The sequence below is a fragment of the Danio rerio genome, chromosome 18 (genome assembly GCF_049306965.1).
Source record: "Danio rerio strain Tuebingen ecotype United States chromosome 18, GRCz12tu, whole genome shotgun sequence".
NCBI classification, from domain to species: Eukaryota; Metazoa; Chordata; class Actinopteri; order Cypriniformes; family Danionidae; genus Danio; species Danio rerio.
The window spans coordinates 1,220,001-1,232,500 of NC_133193.1; the positions used below are offsets into that span (position 1 = coordinate 1,220,001).

Sequence of the window (12,500 nt, forward strand, 5' to 3'; positions counted from 1 at the left end):
GCTACTGGTGAAGGGGAGCAGCTGCTGATGGAGCAGGGGCTAATGATGAAGGGGAGGAGATTCTGATGAATGGGAGGAGCTACTGATGAAGGGGAGGAGATTCTGGTGAATGGGAGGAGCTACTGGTGAAAGGGAGCAGCTGCTGATGGAGCAGGGGCTAATAATGAAGGCGAGGAGATTATAGTGAATGGGAGGAGCTTCTGATGAAGGGGAGGAGATTCTGGTGAATGGGAGGAGCTACTGGTGAAAGGGAGCAGCTGCTGATGGAGCAGGGGCTAATAATGAAGGCGAGGAGATTATAGTGAATGGGAGGAGCTTCTGATGAAGGGGAGGAGATTCTGGTGAATAGGAGGAGCTACTGGTGAAAGGGAGCAGCTGCTGATGGAGGAGAGACTAATGATGAAGGGGAGGAGATTCTGGTGAAGGGGAGGAGCTACTGGTGAATGGAAGGAGCTTTTAGTGAATAGGAGGAGCTACTGGTGAAGGGGAGGAGCTACTGATTAATGGGAGGGACTACTGATGTGATAAAGGGAAGGAGCTGATGATAATTGGGAGAGACTACTGATGAAGGGGAGGAGCTGCTGATAAATGGGAGGAGCTACTGATAATGAGTTGGAGCTTCTGGTGAACAGGAGGAGCTACCGATGACGGCGAGGAGCTACTGAAGACTGGGAGGGACTACTGATAAATGGGAGGAGCTACTGATAAAGAGGTGGAGCTTCTGGTGAACAGGAGGAGCTACTGATGAAAGCAAGGAGCTACTGAAGACTGGGAGGGACTAAGGGGGGACTAAGGGGTAGTGCTACTAATGAAGAGGAGGGGCTGACTGTGAAAGGGAGGGGCTTCTGATGAAGGAAAGGAGCTACTGATGAATTGGAGGGACTACTGATGAAGGGGAGAAGCTGCTGATGAATGGGAGGAGCTGCAAACGGAGGGGAGGTGCTTCTGGTGAATAGGAGGGGCTACTGATGAAGGCATGGAGCTACTGATGAAGATGAGGAGCTGATGATGAAGGGGAGGGGCTTCTGATGAAGGGGAGGGGCTTCTGATGAAGGGGAGGAGCTACTGATGAAGAGGAGTAGCTACTGATGAAGAGGAGGGGCTGATTGTGAATAGGAGGGGAGTCTACCAAAACAAACAAAAACACATCAACAAGTGAGAAAATTCTGCTTTTGCAAACCAACAAATCTTAAAGCATTGACAGAATCAGCAGTCACCAGAAAACCAGATTTGTGTGTGTGTGTGTGAGCATGTGTGTGTAGAGTTTACAGCGGCTACATTACAGAACGCCCACCAGGAGCACTTCAAAAGACACAGGTGGGCTACACAGAAAAACCCATCTCATCTGCTGTACGCAAACACACCTGACCTGGAAAACAGAGCGGGACGTTTGATAGCCATTCATTCATCCTGTCGACAGCTTATCTGCAGGTCAGGGGCGCTTAAAATGTACATATGAAGAGCAAACAGCGGCTTTCCCTACAACACACACTTCTGGAGAACACACACTTATTAATCTATAGGGAAATCAGACGAATATCAGCCTAATGTGACCCGCTTACAAAAGACATTTGAGATGAGCCTTTTGATACTGCATTTTGTATAAGAAAATACAATACAAATAAAAGTGTAAAGTTTGGTGTGTGTGATCAGAATATTGATATAAAAGTCTAAAGTTTGGTGTGTGTAATCAAAATATTGATATAAAAGTGTAAAGTTTGGTGTGTGTGATCAGAATATAGAAAGAATAAAAGTGTAAAGTTTGGTGTGTGTGTGTGTGTGTGTTTAATCAGAATATAGATATAAAAGTGTAAAGTTTGGTGTGTGTGATCAGAATATTGATATAAAAGTCTAAAGTTTGGTGTGTGATCAGAATATAGATATAAAAGTGTAAAGTTTGGTGTGTGTGATCAGAATATAGATATAAAAGTGTAAAGTTTGGTGTGTGATCAGAATATAGATATAAAATTGTAAAGTTTGGTGTGTGTGTGTGTGTGTGTGTGTGTGTGTGTGTGTGTGTGTGTGTGTGTTTTATCAGAATATAGATATAAAAGTGTAAAGTTTGGTGTGTGATCAGAATATAGATATAAAAGTGTAAAGTTTGGTGTGTGATCAGAATATAGATATAAAAGTGTAAAGTTTGGTGTGTGATCAGAATATAGATATAAAAGTGTAAAGTTTGATGTTTGTGATCAGAATATAAATATAAAAGTGTAAAGTTTGATGTGTGTGATTAGAATATAGACAGAATAACAGTGTAAAGTTTGGTGTGTGTGATCAAATTATTTATATAAAAGTGTAAAGTTTGATGTTTGTAATCAGAATATAGATATAAAAGTGTAAAGTTTGGTGTGTGTGATCAGAATATAGATATAAAAGTGTAAAGTTTGGTGTGTGTGATCAGAATATAGATATAAAAGTGTAAAGTTTGGTGTGTGTGATCAGAATATAGATATAAAAGTGTAAAGTTTGGTGTGTGATCAGAATATAGATATAAAAGTGTAAAGTTTGGTGTGTGATCAGAATATAGATATAAAAGTGTAAAGTTTGGTGTGTGATCAGAATATAGATATAAAAGTGTAAAGTTTGATGTTTGTGATCAGAATATAGATATAAAATTGTAAAGTTTGGTGTGTGTGTGTGTGTGTGTGTGTGTGTGTGTGTGTGTGTGTGTGTGTGTGTGTGTGTGTTTAATCAGAATATAGATATAAAAGTGTAAAGTTTGGTGTGTGTGATAAGAATATTGATATAAAAGTCTAAAGTTTGGTGTGTGATCAGAATATAGATATAAAAGTGTAAAGTTTGGTGTGTGATCAGAATATAGATATAAAATTGTAAAGTTTGGTGTGTGATCAGAATATAGATATAAAAGTGTAAAGTTTGATGTTTGTGATCAGAATATAGATATAAAATTGTAAAGTTTGGTGTGTGTGTGTGTGTGTGTGTGTGTGTGTGTGTGTGTGTGTGTTTAATCAGAATATAGATATAAAAGTGTAAAGTTTGGTGTGTGTGATAAGAATATTGATATAAAAGTCTAAAGTTTGGTGTGTGATCAGAATATAGATATAAAAGTGTAAAGTTTGGTGTGTGATCAGAATATAGATATAAAATTGTAAAGTTTGGTGTGTGATCAGAATATAGATATAAAAGTGTAAAGTTTGATGTTTGTGATCAGAATATAAATATAAAAGTGTAAAGTTTGATGTGTGTAATTAGAATATAGACAGAATAACAGTGTAAAGTTTGGTGTGTGTGATCAAATTATTTATATAAAAGTGTAAAGTTTGATGTTTGTAATCAGAATATAGATATAAAAGTGTAAAGTTTGGTGTGTGTGATCAGAATATAGATATAAAAGTGTAAAGTTTGGTGTGTGTGATCAGAATATAGATATAAAAGTGTAAAGTTTGGTGTGTGTGATCAGAATATAGATATAAAAGTGTAAAGTTTGGTGTGTGTGTGATCAGAATATAGATATAAAAGTGTAAGGTTTGGTGTGTGTGATCAGAATATAGATATAAAAGTGTAAAGTTTGGTGTGTGTGATCAGAATATAGATATAAAAGTGTAAAGTTTGGTGTGTGTGATCAGAATATAGATATAAAAGTCTAAAGTTTGATGTTTGTGATCAGAATATAGATATAAAAGTGTAAAGTTTGATGTTTGTGATCAGAATATAGATATAAAAGTGTAAATTTTGGTGTGTGTGATCAGAATATAGATACAAAAATGTAAAGTTTGGTGTGTGTGATCAGAATATAGATATAAAAATGTAAAGTTTGATGTTTGTGATCAGAATATAGATATAAAATTGTAAAGTTTGGTGTGTGTGTGTGTGTGTGTTTAATCAGAATATAGATATAAAAGTGTAAAGTTTGGTGTGTGTGTGTGTGTGTGTGTTTAATCAGAATATAGATATAAAAGTGTAAAGTTTGGTGTGTGATCAGAATATAGATATAAAAGTGTAAAGTTTGGTGTGTGTGATCAGAATATAGATATAAAAGTGTAAAGTTTGGTGTGTGTGATCAGAATATAGATATAAAAGTGTAAAGTTTGGTGTGTGTGATCAGAATATAGATATAAAAGTGTAAGGTTTGGTGTGTGTGATCAGAATATAGATATAAAAGTGTAAAGTTTGGTGTGTGTGATCAGAATATAGATATAAAAGTCTAAAGTTTGATGTTTGTGATCAGAATATAGATATAAAAGTGTAAAGTTTGATGTTTGTGATCAGAATATAGATATAAAAGTGTAAATTTTGGTGTGTGTGATCAGAATATAGATACAAAAATGTAAAGTTTGGTGTGTGTGATCAGAATATAGATATAAAAATGTAAAGTTTGATGTTTGTGATCAGAATATAGATATAAAATTGTAAAGTTTGGTGTGTGTGATCAGAATATAGATATAAAAATGTAAAGTTTGATGTTTGTGATCAGAATATAGATATAAAAGTGTAAAGTTTGGTGTGTGTGATCAGAATATAAATATAAAAGTGTAAAGTTTGATGTGTGTGATCAGAATATAGACAGAATAACAGTGTAAAGTTTGTTGTGTGTGATCAAATTATTTATATAAAAGTGTAAAGTTTGATGTTTGTAATCAGAATATAGATATAAAAGTGTAAAGTTTGGTGTGTGTGATCAGAATATAGATATAAACGTGTAAAGTTTGATGTTTGTGATCAGAATATAAATATAAAAGTGTAAAGTTTGGTGTGTGATCAGAATATAGATTTAAAAGTGTAAAGTTTGGTGTGTGTGATCAGATTATAGATATAAACGTGTAAAGTTTAGTGTGTGTGATCAGATTATAGATATAAAAGTGTAAAGTTTGGTGTGTGTGATCAGAATATAGATATAAAAGTGTAAAGTTTGGTGTGTGTGAGATCAGATTACAGATATAAAGTGTAAAGTTTGGTGTTTATAGGTGCTATGGAACTGTAGAAACAGATTCATTTTCATAAATGTAGACTTCACAGACACATACACACATTTGGAGTACTAATATAAGCATATAAACGATAATTTTGTACAGTTTTAAATGAACAAAATAAATAAAAGTCTGAAATGATCAGCATGAGCATCAGAAACACACAGACTTTGATCTCAGGCTCGTGTGATTCTTATCAACATTTCTATAGAAAGTCAAAATCACATGACGGCTTTATGATCCGCTGAGCAAAAACCTGAAGCAGAAACGTAAGAATGTGCAAAGGAAAGTTTAAAGGTTGTGTGACGCGCCTCAACACGCACGCATGGAAACAAAAAGACTGCGAGTGTGTGTGAGTGAGTGACGGTCACACACAGGTCAGTTTCAGAGCTGCTCTGATCATATAATCGTCTCTAGAAAGATCAGGGCCGTTCTTTAATGCCTCTGACCATCAAACCATTAGCAGAAGCACATGCAGGGGTCAAAGGTGACAGAGAGGTTATTGATGGATGAATTAAAGCGCCGGTCAGCAGGAAGCCCAGCTTTTATATGGACACAGAGACAGAGACAATAGAAACAGCACTGAATGATTCATACTGACCGCAGCTACGACAATAATACACTACAACCATAGTGAGTGTGTGTACTTTGTATTGCTTGCATTGTGAGGACCAAATGTCCCCACAAGAATAGCAATACCAGTATATTTTGACCTCATGGGAACCAATAAATAGTTCTTATGACACACTATACACTAATACACTTGGGTTGGGTTTAAGGGTAGGGTTGGGGGAGGGGAGAGAATATACAAGTTGAGTCCTAAATGACACACTATACACTACACTTGTACACTATACACACACATACTCAACTGTGTATAGTTTAGTTTCATATAGAGAGCAGTATAGAATTTAGTGCAAATAAACCACCAAACTACTAAATAATAGCTATTATTCGTATAAATAATGCACTACAAACAGAGAAAAAGATGAAAGAAAATGAATAAAGTTAGCGGTTCATTCTGCTGTGGCGACCCCAGATTATCAAAGGGACAAGCCGAAAAGAAAATGAACGAATGAAAGTAACTAGGTTAATTTCAATTTAAATGAATACAAATTAAATTAAATATGAATCTAATATTTTGTGCCTTTTTTGTGCACGTTTTGGATAGCTTTTAGGCTGGAAAAAGACAGCTAAATCTGGCAACACTGAACTTGCGCCCCCAATGACACACTATACTCTATGCACTCTTTAGTGGTGCCATTAATCGTCATCCCAAAATGTCATACTAAATGCAAATACAAGTTGTTTTTAACACATTAACACATTTCTACACATAATAATGTTAATAACTCATCTCTAATAACTGATTTATTTTATCTTTGTCATGATGACAGCACATAATATTAGACTAGATATTCTTCAAGACACTTCTATACAGCTTAAAGTGACATGTAAAGGCTTCACTAGGGTAATTAGGGTAAAGTTAGGGTAATTAGGCAATTCATTGTATAACAGTGGTTTGTTCTGGAGACAATCCAACACTAATATTGCTGAAGGGGCGAATAATATTGACCTTAAAATGGCTTTAAAACAATTAAAAGTCTAAAGTTTGGTGTGTGTAATCAAAATATTGATATAAAAGTGTAAAGTTTGGTGTGTGTGATCAGAATATAGAAAGAATAAAAGTGTAAAGTTTGGTGTGTGTGTGTGTGTGTGTTTAATCAGAATATAGATATAAAAGTGTGAAGTTTGGTGTGTGTGATCAGAATATAGAAAGAATAAAAGTGTAAAGTTTGATGTGTGTGTGTTTAATCAGAATATAGATATAAAAGTGTGAAGTTTGGTGTGTGTGATCAGAATATAGAAAGAATAAAAGTGTAAAGTTTGATGTGTGTGTGTTTAATCAGAATATAGATATAAAAGTGTGAAGTTTGGTGTGTTTGAACAGAATATAGATATAAAAGTGTGAAGTTTGGTGTGTATGATCAGAATATAGAAAGAATAAAAGTGTAAAGTTTGGTATGTGTGTGTGTGTTTAATCAGAATATAGATATAAAAGTGTGAAGTTTGGTGTGTGTGATCAGAATATAAAAAGAATAAAAGTGTAAAGTTTGGTGTGTGTGTGTGTGTGTGTTTAATCAGAATATAGATATAAAAGTGTGAAGTTTGGTGTGTGTGATCAGAATATAGAAAGAATAAAAGTGTAAAGTTTGGTGTGTGTGTGTGTGTTTAATCAGAATATAGATATAAAAGTGTGAAGTTTGGTGTGTGATCAGAATATAGAAAGAATAAAAGTGTAAAGTTTGGTGTGTGTGTGTGTGTGTGTTTAATCAGAATATAGATATAAAAGTGTGAAGTTTGGTGTGTGTGATCAGAATATAGAAAGAATAAAAGTGTAAAGTTTGGTGTGTGTGTGTGTGTGTGTTTAATCAGAATATAGATATAAAAGTGTGAAGTTTGGTGTGTGTGATCAGAATATAGAAAGAATAAAAGTGTAAAGTTTGATGTGTGTGTGTGTGTGTGTGTTTAATCAGAATATAGATATAAAAGTGTAAAGTTTGGTGTGTGTGTGTGTGTTTAATCAGAATATTGATATAAAAGTGTAAAGTTTGATGTTTGTGATCAGAATATAGATATAAAAGTGTAAAGTTTGGTGTGTGTGATTAGAATATAGATATAAAAGTGTAAAGTTTGGTGTGTGTGAACAGAATATAGATATAAAATGTAAAGTTTGGTGTGTGTGTGTTTAATCAGAATATAGATATAAAAGTGTAAAGTTTGGTGTGTGTGATCAGAATATTGATATAAAATGTAAAGTTTGGTGTGTTTGAACAGAATATAGATATAAAATGTAAAGTTTGGTGTGTGTGATCAGAATATAAATATAAAAGTGTAAAGTTTGGTGTGTGTGATCAGAATATAGATATAAAAATGTGAATAATATTGACCTTAAAATGGCTTTAAAACAATTAAAAGCTGATTTTATTCAAGCCGAAATATAACAAATAAGACTTTCTCCAGAAGAACAAACATTAGAGGAAATACTGTGAAAAATTCCTAAATCTGTTCAACATCACTTAGGGAATATTTAAAAGAGAATTAAAATATTACTGGAGGGTGAATAATCATCTTCAGCTGTATGTGTGTATATATGTAGCTGCTCTGTGTGTGTGTTGTCAGTGCTGCTGCTGGTTAGTTCACTAAATAAACAGTTTGAGTGCTGCTGTTCAGTGGCGCCACCGCTGGCCAAATCTGAGCTCTGATTGGCTGTCGCCTCACCCTCCCATCATGCTTTGCTGGCCTGATTCTCCCTGTGGGTCGACCTATCAGGAGTGGCTGATTAATGAGCTTAGGGGTCAGAGGTCAGGAGGGTGAAGAGCTGCGACGCACATAAAGAAAAAGACCAGCACACACACACACACACACTGACGCGCGCGCGCACAGACTACCAGTGTTTACATACTATCAGTACAAATAAAAAGGGGCTAAAATAAAAAAGCTGTTTATTTAAATAAATATTTATGTTTTATATATATAAATTAAAGTCAAGGTTTTTAGTATACTAACTCTAAATGACAATATCTTTATTTGAAATTTGGAATAAAATATATATTTTTTTGGAATATATTTACATCCGTCGGCCACTTTATTAGGTACACCTGTCCAACTGCTGGTTAACGCAAATTTCTAATCAGCCAATCACATTTAGACATGGTCAAGAGGATCTGCTGCAGTTCAGAGCGAGGATCAGAATGGGGAAGAAAGGGGATTTAAGAGACTTTGAACTTGGCATGGTTGTTGCTGCCAGACGGGCTGCTCTGAGTATTTCAGAAGCTGCTGATCTACTGGGAAATTTCACGCACAACCATCTCTAGGGTTTACAGAGAATGCTCCGACAAAGAGGAAATATCCCGTGAGTGGCAGTTCTGTGGGTGCAAATGCCGTGTTGATGATGCCAGAGGTCAGAGGAGAATGGCCAGACTGGTTCCAGCTGATAGAAAGGCAACAGTAACTCAAATAAGCACTCGTTACAACCGAGCTCTGCAGAAGAGCATCTCTGAACACACAACACGGCTAACCTTGAGGCGGATGGGCTACAGCAGCAGAAGAGCACACCGGGTGCCGCTCCTGTCAGCTAAGAACAGGAAACTGAGGCTACAATTCACACAGACTCACCAAAACTGGACAATAGAAGATTGGAGAAACGTTGCTGCTCTGATGAGTCTCCGTTTCTGCTGACACATTCGGATGCTCGGCTCACAATTTGGCCTCAACAACATGAAAGCATGGATCATCCTGCCTTGTGTCAGCGGTTCAGGCTGAAGGTGGTGGTGAAATGGTGTGGGGGAGATTTTCTTGGCACACTTTGGGTCCATTAGTACCAATTGAGCATGGTGTACCTAATAAAGTGGCCAGTGTGTGCATATTTTAAATGTGTCTAAGATTAATAGTTTCCTCAAAGCAGTAAATCCAGAGATCTGTTCTTGATTCCCCCCAGAGGTGTGTGCTTGTGTTTGTAGAGATGATGAGCGTGTGAAGACTGTGCTGAGATCAGCTGCTGAACTCATCAATAACCTGAACTGGAGGATCATTACATCTGACATGATGGAGACGGATCAATTATTCAGGAGCAGAGACACACACACACACACACACACACACACACACACACACATACACACACACACACACACACACACACACACACACACACACATTCAATAAATAAATATAATAAACATTAAATAAATAGGAAGGGATTGGGGGCGACACGGTGGCTCAGTGGTTAGCACTGTGGCCTCACAGTAAGAAGGTCGCTGGTTCGAGTCTCAATTTTTGTGTGGAGTTTGCATGTTCTCCCCATGTTGGCGTGGGTTTCCTCCAGGTGCTCCGGGTTCCCCCACAGTCCAAACACATGCGCTATAAGGGAATTGATCAACTACATTAGCAGTAGTGTATAATTGTGTATGAGTGTGAATGAGTGTGTATGGGTGTTTCCTAGTACTGGGTTGCGGCTGGAAGGGCATCCGCTGTGTAAAACATATGAATAGTTGGCGGTTCATTCCACTGTGGCGACCTCTGATGAATAAAGGGACTAAGCTCAAGGAGATTGAATGAATGAATGAATGTAAAATAAAGAGACTAATTATAAAACTAAAATTTTATTAATATATAATAAATATAGATATAAAATAAATATAATTCAGTTATTAATGATTCAGTTATTATAATAAACCAGTGTTTTCTGCCCTTTCTTAATAAATGTTTTTATATTGATATATTTTTTGTGTGAGGAGGTGTAACGAGATCCAGCGGTCGGGTCACATTAAACAGAGGAGAGCAGGACACTGAAAACACTCGACCACGCGAAAACTGAGACGTGAAACCAGAGTCACACACACACACACACACACACACACACACACACACACACACACACACACACACACACACACACACACACACACACACACACACACACACACACACACACACACACACACACACACACACACACACACACACAGGTCAATAAAGTCTGATCATTCCTGACACACATCATCCGCTCTTTAATTTCTGAGTTTTCTAATACAGAAATGTAGATGTGCATGAACTGTGCTGCTAACTTCTACTGCAGTTTGGTATGACCATAATCCAGTCTAACTAGTTTCAATTAATGGTTTTGATGACATTTGTGTGTTTATTACAGGAAAAAAATTCATCACCGCTGCAAAATCTGTCCTCAGAAACAGCAATAATGACATTTCTTGCTCTTACTATTCAACATGTGTTGCTTTATATTGAATATTATGGTGTATATGATTTAGGGCTGTCATGTGATTATGAGTTTATGATCCACACAGACTATAAAGAAGACAAACTGTGACAATCCTTTTATCTGTACAAAACAGGCTCATCACTTTCTTTATATTCTGTTAAAAATTGTTTGGTTACCTGAGGGCAACATGAGGGAGAGAAGATGATGACAAAAATAAATAAAATAACTTTTTCAATACAGTAAAATACAATTTTATGTTTAAGTTTTAAATTAATATTCAGTTTCCTTCAGATTATTCCTTGTTAAATTAAAAAATTATATTGAGATCAAACAAATTAACTGAAATGACTTTGCTTTAGATTATTTCATATTGAAAATTACTTTAAAAAGTATAGTAAATTTCATTATAGTATACTTTTATACTTTTAAAAGTATAGTAAATTTTTAATTTTGATTAAAAACTAAATAAAGTAAAATAATCACTTTCCTTTACTGATCCATTTCTTTAAAGTAAAATAAACTAAAATTAAATTAAATTATAAAATGTAAAAAAAGTAAAGTATATAGTAAACGTCAGCTTATTTATTTAAAATTAAATTAAATTAAATTATAAAATGTAAAAAAAGTAAAGTATATAGTAAACGTCAGCTTATTTATTTAAAATTAAATTAAATTAAATTATAAAATGTAAAAAAAAATGTTTTAAAGTGCAGTACACTTCAGCTTAGTCAATATAAATAAAATAAAATAAATTACTTTAGTTTTCTGTTTCTTTAACATTTACTTAAATCAAAATTAATTTACATTTAACTTAAAGTACCGTAAACTTCAGCTTATTAAATAAAATAAACAGTGCAATAAAATAAAATAATCACTTTCCTTTACTAATCAATTTCTTTTGAAAATTATTTAAATGAAATTAAATTTAAATACGTGAATTAAAACAGTTTTAAAGTACAGTAAACTTCAGCTTATTCAATAAAATAAAATAAAACAAAATAGAATAAAATAAAATAGAATAAAATAAAGTAGAATAAAAAAATGTAAAAATTGGAATGAAACAAAATGAAATTTAATTAAATTTAACAAAATAAATAAAATATTCACTTTGCTTTACTAACCCGTTTATTTAAAATAAAATAGAATAAAATAAAGTCAAATAAAAATAAAATAAAGTAGAACAAAAAAAACAAACAAACAATAAAATAAAAAAATAAGCAGAATAAAATAAAATAAAAATAAATTAAAAAAACGGAATGGAATGAAACAAAATATAATTAAATTAAATTAAACAAAATAAAATATTCACTTTCCTTTACTAACCCATTTCTTTTCAAATAAAATTAAATAAAATTAAATAATAACACGTAAAAAATAATTAATAATAATAATTTAAATGATAATAAACTTGAACAGCTTATAAAATAAAATAATCACTTTTACAGTACAGTAAACTTGTTTCAAAAAACAAATAATGAGAGTTTCATAATTCATAAAATAAATTAAAATTTAAATAAATTCATAATAAAATAAAAACCAAACACACACACACACACACACACACACACACACACACACACACACACACACACTCACACACACACACACTAAATCTTTCATTGAACTAAATGCACTACTGAAGGTATGACATTAGCGCTCTACTGCTGATTACTATAAACTCCTGCTGATTGAGCGTCTGCAGTGATTGAGTCTCTGTAAGTGTGAAAGTGAGAAAAAAACACAGACAGGACATTAAACATTAAACAGGAAGTGCAAAACAGGCAGAA

At 34.1% G+C, this 12,500-nt stretch overlaps 1 protein-coding gene across 4 annotated transcripts in view; it reads right to left on the reverse strand.

Annotated features, from left to right (window-relative positions):
* Positions 1-12,500, reverse strand: part of si:dkey-205h23.1 — a 72,060-nt gene that overhangs the window by 6,831 nt on the left and 52,729 nt on the right. The gene's annotated exons all lie outside the window — the stretch shown is intronic.